Source organism: Vicugna pacos, unplaced genomic scaffold, assembly GCF_048564905.1.
Source record: "Vicugna pacos unplaced genomic scaffold, VicPac4 scaffold_21, whole genome shotgun sequence".
NCBI classification, from domain to species: Eukaryota; Metazoa; Chordata; class Mammalia; order Artiodactyla; family Camelidae; genus Vicugna; species Vicugna pacos.
Genome location: NW_027328742.1, coordinates 7,741,796 through 7,755,837, shown reverse-complemented (window position 1 = coordinate 7,755,837; position 14,042 = coordinate 7,741,796).

Here is a 14,042-nt window from a genome sequence, read left to right as displayed (position 1 = left end):
CTTTTGTATGGCAGAGTCCAAGGTTTCCTTTAAAAAAAAAGGAAACCTATATATACATACGTACACAAACATAAAATACTCAGAGAAAGATAAGATGTTTACATTTCAAGGACATAGGAAGAGAAATCCAAGTTCCGCCTAAAGAGGATTTTGTTTTATAAGTTCAGAATTCCAAAAAATCTTCTTAACAGGCCTGGTTAGTTACTTTCAGAGAGAGTTTTTTTTTTTTTCTAATTTCCAATTACTGTTGTAAATTTTGTACGTACATAAACCTGGCTGTGGTATTAGTTGGAGGCTGGCAATCTGTCATTTCTTTTCCTTTTCTTTTCTTTTTTTTTTTTTTTCTTTTTTTGAAAGTTCTATTCCCCATTCTAAGGTTGGGTTCTCAAAATAAAATTGCTAGTAAGTTTTCCCGCAGGGACAACTCTATGGCATGAAGTATTTGCCTCTACCAATCCTGCAAGTTTCTCTGTCACTGGAGAAAGCTATTACCAGCCAGGAGGAGGGTCCCATTTTTGGAGTTGAAAAGTTCCTCATAAGAGTTTTACTTTTACCCCGAAAAATTCAGTAGAGGTAACAAAATTGAGGAAAACATTAAACCAGCCTCTTACCTAACCACTCAGTCCTGAACCAAGTGTCTTTCAACTTGGACCCACTCGGGACGTCTCCACTGGGTGAGTATTTTCCTGGTATGTTTCCACCAGCCCCACCTCAGACGTCTCCTCAAGGTGGGTGTTTCCCGTTATCTTTCAACCAGGCCCCAACAAGCATGTCTCAACTGGGTGGGTAATTCCCCCCAGTATCTTTCAACTGGAGGGCCAGGTACTTGGACACACCACCAAATAAAACTCAGGATCAACAACCATTATGGGAGATCCTAGAACAAGGAGAGACTCACCCAAATTCATCTGGACTCCCCTAGGAGGCGGATGGGCACAAAGGGCCACTGCTGGTACCAAGGCTCCAGTTCTTCAGAGAGCTCAGGTAGAGAGAAGTCTTCTCTGGGTCCCTATTGTGTCCAAAACTGTTGATTAAAATACATGTGCAGCCTAAAAGTTAAGAGTTATGTTTTATTTGACAGGAGGACTTGAGCCGGGATGACAGACTCTCAGATCGCTCTGAGGGACTGCTCCGAAGAGGTTGGGGAGGAGCTGGGATATATAGGAGCTTTACAACAAAGACCAGGTAGTTGAAACAATCAAACATTGCTTGTTATCTAAAGAAAGCCAGGTATCTCAAGTTGAAGAATTTAGTGCTTTTCTCTGTATGGGAGGAAGCAAACATTTGGACCCACTGAATTCATTTTTTAGACAAGCACCTAGCTATCTAGGGCCAGTATCCCATCCTTTCTTATTCTGAGTGTGCTCAGAGGGCACCGTTGTGAGTGACTGAAGAGGCTGGGCGGCAGGCCTGTCCTTGCTGGGGTGTATTGGCAGCTGCTGATGACTTGGCTTCAGCATTCTTTGTTTACTGACATGGTTTCAGTATTTTCATTCACATTGTAATATTTTCGTTCACAGACTGATTATGGATAATCTGCAACCTTGGAAAGCAACCGAGATCGAATTACTGCAGGTACCTTCTTCATTAATAAGCCGTGTGCAAATATAAACACGGAGGAAGCATACATTTGGATTTGGTGGTGTAGGGAAGGGTTTCTGCACATTACAGTAGAAGGCAGGGCAGAATTCCTCTCCTATGCGGGCAGGGACATGAGTCCCCATTTCTTTTCTGTAGTGGTTTCTGAGAACAATTTATGGTAATTAACCGACATTGACAAACGGTGGAACACAATGCATTTAAGAGCTGGCCAACTGCAAATTGTGTATTGGACCAGTGGATTTCATAGGCAAGTGGTCAGGTGGATGGGAGAGAGATCAAGCCCAGGCCTGGGCCCAGATTCGGGTTCAAATAGCCATTTCCTCATCATAGGGCCTTGGACTAGAATGTAACCTCTCTTAACATGTTGGTGAATTTGTGAAATGGGCATGATAATATTCGTTTGTTCCTGGGATTGTTGTAAGTTCTAAAGAGTATTATAGCACACATGAAGCACTTAACACACTGGCACTTAGCAGTGTTCACTCTGTACGGCCGCCCCGCTTGGTGTGTGTCAGAGCCGTAAAGGCAGCATGTGTCTGTTGAGGATGCACTTGTAGCCCCTAGAATAGGTTGAGAATTTGGTGATTTCCTTTAATCCTTGTAACTCTGTGTGCCATGCGCAGTTATTTTCATGGACAGATGAGGAATCTCAGGGTAAAGAAGACTGTAGTTTGCCCAAAGTCAGGCCATAATTTTGTGTGCAGTGGCCTCCGTTCAGCATAGGCCCCTGGACCTTCTACCCTTTTCATTCAGCACCAGAGCCAGATGTGGGATCGGCTGTCACCCAGCACAGAATATCCAGCTGGCAGCAAGACACACCTGGCCCTGTGCTGCTTGAGCAAAAACTCCAGAGGAGAGGCAGTTACAAAAGGTATAAAAATAAAAAGAGACGATTGCAAACTGTGATCAGCTCTGAGAAGGAAAGGAACACGTCTCACCGTGCAGAGCTGGGAGCTTTCCCATTGGGGCTGTTCTGAGGGCGTTCATCTCAGCTAAGCAAGCTCTGCTGCTGCACCAAGTCAGGAAGGCAGGGCGCGTGTGGCCAGGAAGCCTGGGCCTAGTTGATCATACTCATTCCCCATTAAGTGGCAGCTGTCACGGGCACTTAGGCAGTAAACAGATGTCCGCCATAATCATTACGCATTTTGCTTGATAGTTTTATTGGCCCCAGCTTTGAGATTAGGTAATTGAAGCTGGGAAGTTTGCTGCATGCCCGTGATTACCTTGTAAATACCCCCACTGGTCTTTCAACCTAGACTGGTGTGGCTGTCATGTCCCAGCCCTGTGAATGGCATCGTGTAGCTTCTCCCAAGTGGCCCAAATGACTGACATTGATTTTCTTAATTCGTAGCAAATGGTATGTGACAATAGGAGAAAAAGTTAGTAAGAAATTTTTTGGAAAAACAGAAAAAAAATCCAATTCTTCCCCAGCTGGGGGAGCGTGCCCTGTGTCACACACCCCACTCTCTGCCTGGCACCTCCTCCCTGCCGACTCCACGTTCAGAAGCCACTCTGAGCCTTTGAAGAACATTTTACCTCATGACACTGTTGACTAGGATCTGCGACCTCTGTCCCTGGTTAACTCTGTTCAAAGCCATTTAAATTTTATGCAGGCTCCTCTGCTTAGATGTAAGACTAACCTCTTTAAATGTCTTGGTGCAGCTCCTTAATGAACATCTTGCGAAGGAAACCTTGACAAAACCTGGGATTTATGCACATAGTGACTATAACCTCAGCATTTTGTGAAGTTCAGAATCAGATGGGTGGGTGACTCAGGAAAGACTTTTTTAAGGTAGCAAGGGGAAAGTGAAAGGACTCAGGCTGTGTGAGACTGAAACATCTCTGTCCTAGCCAGCAAGGCACCTGCGTTCAAGATGGTGTGTGGGGAGTGCAGAGTTCTCACAAAGAAAGAAGTGGTGGGATCAGAGGGAGGACAGTTAGGTTTTTACTGGGGAAGGAAAACGTGGGCTGAACATTTCCTGGTTGAACAAGAGGATTGTGACATGGTGTGCTTGTATTTTGGAGAGAACGGTTTTGTGGGGATAGGCTAGTGAGAACGCTCTCTGGCTGTGGAGTCAGCACAACAGAGAACCACAGAGAACTGGGCAGACAACAGGGCCCTGCTGGGGGATGGGCTGCCCGCCAATTCGAGCCCTGGGGGCCACTTCTGTCCCTTAGCTGGGGCCTCAGAGCTCCCTTCAAAACCCAGTCCTGTTGATACAAGAAAAAACGTGGGGCATGAGAAGGGCTGTGTCCCAGTCTTTGGTTGAGTCCCTGGGATGTGCCCCGCCAAATGTGGGTCCTTGGTTTCATGCAGGAAAGAATTCAAAAGCAAGCCCCTGTTGAGTAAAGGTAGATTTATTCAGAGAGATACATTGAAAGGCAAGAGAAACGCCACAAGGTTTTGGGGTTGGATGCTCAGATAAAAGTAGGTACTGGGATTTCAAAATTATAGAATAGATTAACAAGTTTATACTGCACAGGGAAATTTACACAAAGCGTTATGGTAACTAACAGAAAAAATGTGACAATGAATGTTTACATGTCCATGTATGACTGAAAAATTGTGCTGAACACTGAAATTTGACACAACATTGTAAAAAGATTATAAATCAATAAAAATGTTAAAAAATGTGAGGAAGTTTTCAAAGGATAATTCCAGATATAAAACCCTTTTTGAGCATTTTCTCTATTTTGTGTGGAATGCATTTTTACTTGAAAGTTGACCATAGTTGAACTTAATTCTTTCAAATATGGCAGGGTTTTTATTTTTTCAATTTCTTCTTTCTCTCTTTCTTTGGTTTTTTTTTGAGTATGATATCTGTTAGAACTAGGGCTAAAGCGTAAACAAGGCCTTGCTGAGTTTAACTTTCATCTGTTGGCTGTAATGCTTACAAAACGTCTGTATTTTGAAATAAAATTCTTTAATGCTAAGTAAAAAAAAAAAGTAGGTACACACTCCACAGAGAGAGTGTGGGGCTTCTCCGAAGAGGGAGACAGAGAGATGCCCGCGAGGTGGCGCTGTGTTGCTGGTTTTCATGGGCTTGGTGGTTTCATATGCTAATAAGTAGAATGACCTGCCTAAGGGCAAGGGGCTGGGATTCCCAGGGAGTTGGCCATTTCCCACCCTTTGACCTTTTGTGGCTAGCCTTGGGACTGCCATGGTGCCTGGGGGCGTGTTATTCACCATGTTACTATTACAGTGGACGTACAAGGATACTCAAGATCTGCTAAAAGTTAAATCTCTTCATCCTGAGCCTCAAGGCCTATTGGGGGTTGAATGCTTCACTATTTTGATGTTAATTGCTGTGGCCTTCCTTGAATGGCTGTGCTCTGCCCCCTTCCATCCTGTCTCACTATGATGACACAGAGCAAAGTCCGGGCCCTGCCTGTGCTCCTGTATTTAACTGGGGGATGTGTGGTGTGGGCTGAGGATGACTCTGAGTGGTGAGAAGGATTTTTCAAATTTTCCCACGTGGTACTTGGGGACCTGCCAGCAGCCACCACTGATTTATCTCACGGGCATTACCGCTTGTGTCACACATCTTTTTCTATTTTTCTTTTTCTTTTAAGTATTTAATCGAAATATAATATCAGATTTTTTTCGTACAGAAATTTCTCTTTTCCTTTTCTTTGGGGCTCTTTTTAGGGGGTAGGCAATTAGGTGTATTTATCTGTTAGTGGAGGCCCTGGGGCTTGAACCCAGAACCCCGTGCATGCTAAGCACTCGCTCTACCACTGATCTCTACCACCCACCCCATCATCTTTTTCTTTTTACTTTAGCTGCCAAGAATCTTACAGCTGAATAACTAGTCGGCCTTTAACACTTACTCTGACTTCATGGCATCCATTTCTATGACTTTACCTCCCCCTGGTTTCATTTAAGTATTGAATCTCCATTTTCTCTTCACTCTCACTTTTGTCTTTTTTTGTTACAGTTGTTAAGCTGTCTTTAAAAAATTGTTTAAATTCTCTTTTAGCAGGAAGCTGAAAGTAAATATATATGTAAACAAATTTATCAAACATAAATGCTTTTATACATTCTAAGCTGTTTAGTAGTTACTTAAAAACCGAATGGAATATTAAAGTGATAACATTTTAAAATTATTTTTTAGTTTTTTATAAAGGTATAGCTGATTTACAATATGATATAAGTTTCAGAGTGTTCAATAGATGCACAATTTTTTATGTTATTCTCCTTTTATAGTTTTTGTAAAACATTGGCTATATTCCCTGTGTTGTAAGATACATCCCTGTAGCGTGTTCATGTTACATGTAGCAGTTTGTATAAGAAAGTGGGGTAACGCAGAGTCTGGGGCGTGGCTGTGTCTGACCCACGTTCACGGTCACCCTGCCTGTCATAGCCCAGACCCTCACTCCTGTCTGCAGGGCAGCGAGTGGAGGCAGCTCTCATTAGCGCTGGTACCAACCTCTGAGTGGCAATGACAGCAGTGACTGTTTGTGGACATGCAAAGTGTTGTTCCATTTCTGCATTTAATAATTAAAGCCCTCCTGTGAGGAATCGTTTTATGTTTTTAATGAATAATACATTTAATTTTGATTTTGATAGAATTCAAACCACTGGAAAATTTACAGGAGTAGTACAATAAACGCTTAGATACAGTTCACCTAAAAGGGCACTATTAGCCCTTTTGTGTCTGGCTTATTTAGCATAAAGTTTCAAGGTTCATCCATGTTGTAGCCTGAATCAGTACTTTATTCTTTTGGTTTGATAATATCCTTTTACTTTTTGTTCATTTTTGGTCTATTTAAACATATTTTAATTGAAGTCTAGTCAGTTTATAATGCTGCATCAGTTACTTGTGTACAACACAACACTTCAGTTATATAGGAACATACCTGTATTCATTTTCATATACTTTTTAAACATGTTACTATAAGATATTAAATATACTTTCCTGTGCTATAAAGTATAAAATTGCTGTTTATTCTATGCATAGTCGGTATCTGCAAATCTTGAACTCCCAATTTATTTCTTCCCATACCCTCTCCCCTCTGGTAACCATAGTTTGGTTTCTATGTCTGTGTCTGTTTCTGTTCTGTAGATAAGTTTATGTTTTTGTTTGTTGGGTTTTTTGCTTTTTTTTTTAGATTCAACATGTGAGCGATCTCATGTGGTACTTTTCTTTCTCTTTCTGGCTTACTTCACTTAGAATGTCATTCTCCAGGTCCATTCATGCTGCTGCAAATGGCATTAATTTATTATTTTTTAAGGATGAATAGTAGTCTAATGTACAAATATACTACAACCTCTTTATCCAGTTATCTGTCAGTGGACATTTAGGTTATTTCCATATCTTGCTATTGTAAATAGGGATGTGGTGAATATTGGGTTGTAGGTGTCTTTTTGAATTAGGGTTTCTTCTGGATATATGCCCAGGAGTGGGATTGCTGGGTCATATGGGAGGTCAATTTTTTGTCTTTTGAGGAACCTCTATACAGTTTTCCACAATGGCTCCACCAAACTGCATTCTCACCATAGGAGCGTACCAAATTCTCCACAGACTCTCCAGCATTTATTGTTTGTGAACTTCTGAATGATGGCTATTCTGACTGGTGAGGGGTGATACTTGATTGAAGTTTTGATTTGAATTTCTCTGATAATGATATTGAGAATTTTTCATGTGCCTATTGGCCATTTGTATGTTTTCATTGGAGAAATGTTTGTTTAGGTCTTCTGCCCATTTTTGGATTGAATTGTTTGTTTTTCTTTCTTATTAAGTGTAAAAGCTGTTTACATATTCTGGGAATTAAGCCCTTGTCAGGTTCATTCATTGCAAATATTTTCTTCCATTCCTTAATTGTCTTTTTGTTTTGATTACTGTTTCCTTTGCTGTTCAAAAGCTTGTAAGTTTAATTAGATCCCACTTATATATATTTGCTTGTATTTCTATTGCTTGAGTAGACTGCTGTAGGAGAACATTACTGAGATGTATGTCAGATGATTTGCCTATGTTTTCTTCTAAGAGGTTTATAGCGTCCTGTATACATGCTTAAGTCTTTAAGCCATTTTGAATTTATTTTTGTGTATGCTGTGAGGGAGTAGTCTAACTTCATTGATTTACATGCAGCTCTCCAGTTTTCCCTACACCATTTGCTGAAGAGGCTATCTTTACTCTATTGTATGTTCTCACCTCCTTTGTCAAAGATTCAAAGACCAGAAGTTTGTGGGACGAGCCTTGGTAATTTTATTTATCCATTCATTGATGGATGGATATTGTTTGTAACTTTTGGCTACTCTGAATGATACTGCTATGAATATTGATGTACAAGCTTTGTGAGAATATGTTTTCATTCTTTTGGCTGCAGAGTTGGCCGGCCTTATGTGTAGTTTCCACTTCATGGATCCAGATGGCTGATTGTAAACAGACTCGAACATCCTTGGATTATGGTATCCAGGGTGGGGTGTTACTGAAACCAACCCCCCGAGGATACTGAGGGATGACTCAATATGTAGGAGTGGAATTGCTGAGCCATATACCTGTAAACTTTTGAGAAAACACCAGACTTTTGCAAAGAAGCTGCACCATTGTCCCTTTCCAATGGCTACATATAAGGTATCTCTTCCTCATGAATGACACCTGTTATTGTCCATGTTTGATTATAACCATCCTATTGGGTGCAAAATGAGATCACATTTTGATATTGATTTAGCTAGTGATGCTGAGCGTCTTTTCATATGCTTATTGGACATTTGTGTATCTATTTAAATCCTTGGCAAATTTAAAAATTGGGTCGATTTTCTTTGTATTGTTCAATTTTAAGCATTTGTTATATATCTTGGATAATAGTCTCTTATTAGATATATGCTTTGTAAAATTTTTCTCCTATTCTGCAGATTGTCCTTTCACTTTTGTTTTCTTTAACATTAAAACAATTTCTTTATAGGGGAGGTAATTAGATGTATTGATTTATTTTATTTTTCTTGCTAAGCACACACTCTATCACTTGAGATACCTCCTACACCTGTAATTTCACTTTCTTGATGATATCCTTTGAAAGAAAAAGGTTTTAAATTTGATGAAGTCTAGTTTATCTGCCTTTATCTTCTGTCACTTCTGCTCTTGGTATTGTATATAGGAAACCAAAACCTATCCTAGGACCACAAAGATTTATACTGTGTCTTCTTTTAGAAAGTTTATAGGTTTAGTTTTTATGTTTCTGCCTGTGATCCATTTTGAATGAATTTTTATTTGTTATATACAATATGGGGGTCCAGATTCCAGATTCATTCTTTTGCCTGCAGATACCCAGCTGTCCCTGCACCATTTGTTGAATAGACTCTTCTTTCAATGGAGTGTTGTTGGCACTCTCGTGGAAAACTGACTGTAAATGTAAGTATTTCCCCTCTGGGATTTATTGTGTCTCATTGATTTATTTATCCAAACTTATGCCAGCACTATACTGACTTGAGTACTATAGCATTTTAGTAAACTTCAAAGTGAGTCCTCCAAATTTGTTCTACTTTTTCAAGATTGTTTTGGCTGACCTGGGTCCCTTGCACTTCCATATGAATTTTGGTATCAGTTTTTCAATTTTTGCAAATAAGTCAGCTGGAATTTTGATAGGGATTCCACAGAATTCGTAGATCACTTTGGGGAGTCTTAACATTTTTAACAATATTGTCTACCATTCCATGAACATGGGATGTCTTCCATATATGTAAATCTTTTATATTTTTTCAGTGATACTTCAAAATATTCAATGTACAAATCTTGTAAATTTTTGTTGAATGTATTTCTTATTTTATTTTTAATGCTGTTATAAATGGAAAGACTGAGCTTCTTAAGGGTGGGACTATATATCAATTTGTTTATTTCTAGGATTCCTACACAGCAAATACCCTAGGTTTAAATTTGCTACATAAATCTATCCGCATCTCTTCCCACCCCCGTGGTATAAGAAACGAAGACCCAAGTTAGGCTACCTGAACACCTATGTGGAAGTGAGAAATGAGACCCTTGGGTGGGGCTTTGTGCAGATGATACTGAGAGCTTATTCAGGATGGCTTCATCGTAATTTCTTTTAAACAACCCTTTCGGTGTATTTAGTCAGATACATTAAAAACATGCCCTTTTGATGTGCAGAGGAGCTAAGACTATCATTTTCAAATAATTTCTAGTGAGAATGTTGTAGTTGAAACCCAATTTGCATCAATCTTTGAAGATTTATGTTTCAGAAGCTTTGACTAAAGAACACATGTCTTTATTCAATAAAGACAACTAAATGCTCAATCAACATGTAAGAGTTTGAGCAAACTGCCCCCGCCCCGTAGTGCTGGGTGGCTGCAGCTGTAACTGGAGTCAGCGCTTACCTCTCCCAGTACGCTTCTGCTGATCTGCTCAAAGGGGCTCGTCCAACATTTTGTTTGTAGTCTGTTGGACAAAGCCATAAAGCATTGATTTAAGGTTGCTGGAATGCAATATATTCTTATTAATATTAAGTAAGCACATATTGAGTGCTTACTGTATGATGGAAATCCCCCTCATGAATATTATTTCTCTTGAAACCTCACGTATTTCCTTGTTATTCTCACTTTACAGATAAGGAGACTGAGAATTACATCTTCTCTCTTTTGGGGGGAACTCATTATCAATGACTTGAAGTTGTAAGGAAAAAGATATTGATTCATCCTGAAAAAACATTTTTTTGAGAGTCAGCATTGAAGAGGGTGACCACTGAAGAAGGTGATCATTGTTCGAGTGAGATGAGCCCCAGGTTGTACGGAGTCAGCATCCCTGTCCTGGACACGGCCAGTGCAGAGCTTCGTAGTGGGTGAGGCGGCGCGGCCGCGCAGGGAACGCGGATGCCGTGCCGTTGGGCTCTGCTCAGGCCAGGTGTGGCTTTCCCTTAAGGGCAGTGGACCATCATTGACAGATTTAAGTAGGGGATTGTGGTGCTCTCGTAGATCACTTTTGTATTGTAGAATGCTTGGAAACATTTAGAAAGCTCGGCAGGAGGTGATGTGATGAGTCAGAGTAGGGTGGCTGCGAGGTGTAGCAGTGTTCAATTTTCAAGTGGTTTTCAGTCCCAGGTTTGTGGCTCAGTAGCCGTGTCACTTTGGATGACGCACTCAATGAAGTGAAACAATTTAATCAATTAAAGAAGTGATGCACCCACTTCCCAGGACTGCTGTGGAGATCCAGTGAGATAATGTGTGCGCAGTGTGCAGCGTGGTCTCCAGCACAGAGTCAGTGCTGAGTGAGTGCCAGTGAGTACCTGGAAGGACAGGTGTGGGTGGTGGGGCTCGGTGACTGTGGAAATCTGGGCCCTGAAGGATGGGTCCAGTCACGTCTGTGAGTGATGGGCCCGTGCTGGGAGAGGCAGGGAGACCTTGCCCCCCGACCAGGGGCCCTGGGCAGGCCTGCTATGGGAGGAGATCCGTGAAGTCAGGTCTTTGTATGTGGAGTTGGAAGTGCCCTTGAGACATCTAAATGCAATTTCACGAGCTCAAAGAGGAGGTCTGGGCCCGGGCTGTGCACTTTCCTATAATCTCAATCCCTGAGGACGCAGAGGTATTGATCACTGAACGTGAAGTCATACTTTACAGGACAAGTGAATAGTAGTATCATCTCTGTCATCAAAGCTCACGTCTCTTTATTCTTCACTCACTTTGCTACTTGGGTACTTATAGGGCGGTTCTTCACTGCCCTCCCCTGGGCTCAGGCTCCACAGTAAAGAGCTGGTGAGCCTCCCTCTTTTCCAGAAGAAGACACATTAGCTGGTAGCCTTCTATACCTCACCAGACGTAGAATTTTAGTTTGTTGTTTTAATTCTATTTTCTGTTGGCCGTCTCATGACAGGAGAGAAGTTTTACCTCATGGTCATGTTTCAGCTAGCTGTTACAGAGAATTGCTGATCTGATCCATAGTGTATGTATTCTATTAACTTTGTAGAGTATTTCTCATTTGTCTGTCTTTGCCCTTTAAATTTGTATGCCACTTCAAGGCTCTATCCTATATGTGGCCTTATTGTTTTTAATTAAAAATTATCTGTTAGTTAAGAAAACAAAAGCAAAGAAAAAATGCTCATGATATCTAAATTTAGAAAATATCTAGTTTGTTTCCTGTCTCAGCAATGGAGGAATATAGAAACTCGTTAAAACCTTCATTACACAAGTTCCTTAAAATGCTGTTAAGGAATAAAACCTTCCTTCCTCATCTTTCAAGCTGCATAGCTCATTGTCAAGAAAGTGAGGGGAAATACTCAGAATCCAAGACAAACCAGAAAGGGATTCTGGGAAGTAAGCGAGCCTTAGAAGCGCTGGGGGGGCCGTTTGGCTCCTGAGCTGGGTTTCAGTTGCCCTGACAGGAGGGCAGGAGGTGAGCCCCAGGCCTCTCACACTGCGAGTTGGATGACTAATCATATGTATGGCCAAGCAGATCCCGAGAAGCATGGTTTACTAAAGGGAACTAGGAAAAAAAATTCCTCAAGGCAAGAAATTAAGGAAAGTCAATTTTGTTGGAAGAGGGGAAAAATAACAAATCCAAAGTAAGGATATAATTTAAAGCTGTTCTGGCATGAGAGTAACCAAAAACTCCTGGCAGAAAAACACAGCTACTCCTGGAATGAGAAGTTGTGTTTTGAATGGATCAGTGAACAGCCATTCCGAAAAAGGCCTCCAGAGTCTTCTGGATCAAGATACTGGACCACAAACACCTCCCTTCCATGGTCTCATTTAAGTAACCAGAAAGGTTTTAAAGGAAAAAGCCATAATCATAGTTCTATTTATTGACATTACTATATGCTAGGAATTCAGAGGTGACTATGAAGTTGTCTCCTCTTTTATGGACCTTACTTTCTCTTTGGGGAGACAAATTGACATAGTTGGGTAGCTTGGTGGAGGGAGGTATTAGTCTGTTGCAATTAGCTAGGAAAGGAGGTTAAGAAATCAGTGAAGAGTGGGTGAACTTTTTAGCTGAGGACAGTCTTGTTCAGTTGGCTTTTAATTGCAGGCTCAAAGAGCTTTCACTGGAGGGAATAGATCATATGGAGGATGCACTTAGCTCAGGCCTCTTTAGAATGGACAAGTGAACCTGGAGAAAGACAGTCAAATCTGTGCAGACATTGAAGTTCACTTGAACATGGTCCATCCCTGAGTGAAATATAGGACAAATATGCAGCACTCCTTGAGGACAGAGGAGTGGTTTTTAAGGTTCTGCAAGAATGAATCCCAGGAACAGATATGGCCAGTTGTCAAACTGTGACTTTGCTCTTTGGACGGTGTACCCACCAAGGGTATTGGATCTTTATAGGTTTCCATTTCTCTTTAATACATATCAGGTTATGAGGTCGTGTGCACAAGCATTTGGCACCTCGTCTAGGTGACTTTGGGTACCTGCCTAGAAGCGTGGGCACAGCTGCAGATGCGTCATACATCTTGCTGCCCTTCCCGTTCCCTGGCTCCGTGATCAATGCAGAGTGGTTCCCTGTTGACCTTTCCGTCTCCTCTGTGACATCATAACCCATGAAAAGACCAGAGCGTATTAACTTGGCTTTGTTAAATTCAAAGGTACAGATCTAAAATGGAGTCAGATTTGTTCTTTCCTATTTCAGTAGTGCCATGTAGAAGGCACTTTGGGCAGCTTCTTGTAGGGTCCAGGAGGCTTTCCCTCTCAGCCTCTGGGCGCCTCTATTGCAAACCCTTCATAGCTGTCTGGCTTACTGGAAAATCACTCCGACTGTTTTGCCCTATAGATGTGTTCTGTTTATAACTCATCCCTACACCTTGGAAAACAACTCAATAAAAAATCAGTGGGTTTTCCACCAACCATGGGCAGGGGTGAGGGATAGTATGTTGTAATATTATTAAAAAAATAATAATAATAGAATACTTAAAACAGCACTGGGCACATAGGAGAGAGTCAATAAATACTTCCTGGCTTAAATCAAAAATGATAGCTCATCGATTCCATGGCTGCTGTATTTGCTGTGCTAGTTATTCCTTTGCTCCATTACATTTTTAAACTGAAAAACAAATACATGCATATGGTTAAAAAAATTGAAACACAGCACAAAATTACACAAGTGAGAGAAGTTTTCCTTCATCCTCTGTTCTTTCAGCCCTCCCTGGAGATGCCACTGTTTACTACACTTTGTGTGATTTTCCAGATATGCTATGCACATTCCCACCTATGTATGTATATTCCCTTAAAGTTTTAGTTATATTTAACTTAAAGTGCTATAAACCCTGAAGTGGCTTCTTCCCCGGTAATAGAAAGAACAAACCTGTCTCCATATTAGATCTGTTCCTTTGACTTTAATCCTGTGCTCTGCCTCTTAGGCTTCATCTTGCTTGTATAAAAATGTGCCTAGAGCCTTAAATATACAGGAGAGCCTATTCTGAAGTCTCTGCCCTTTAAGGATATTTAACACATTTTCATTCATAAAATGATTACGAGTTTCAGAATAGAAAATAA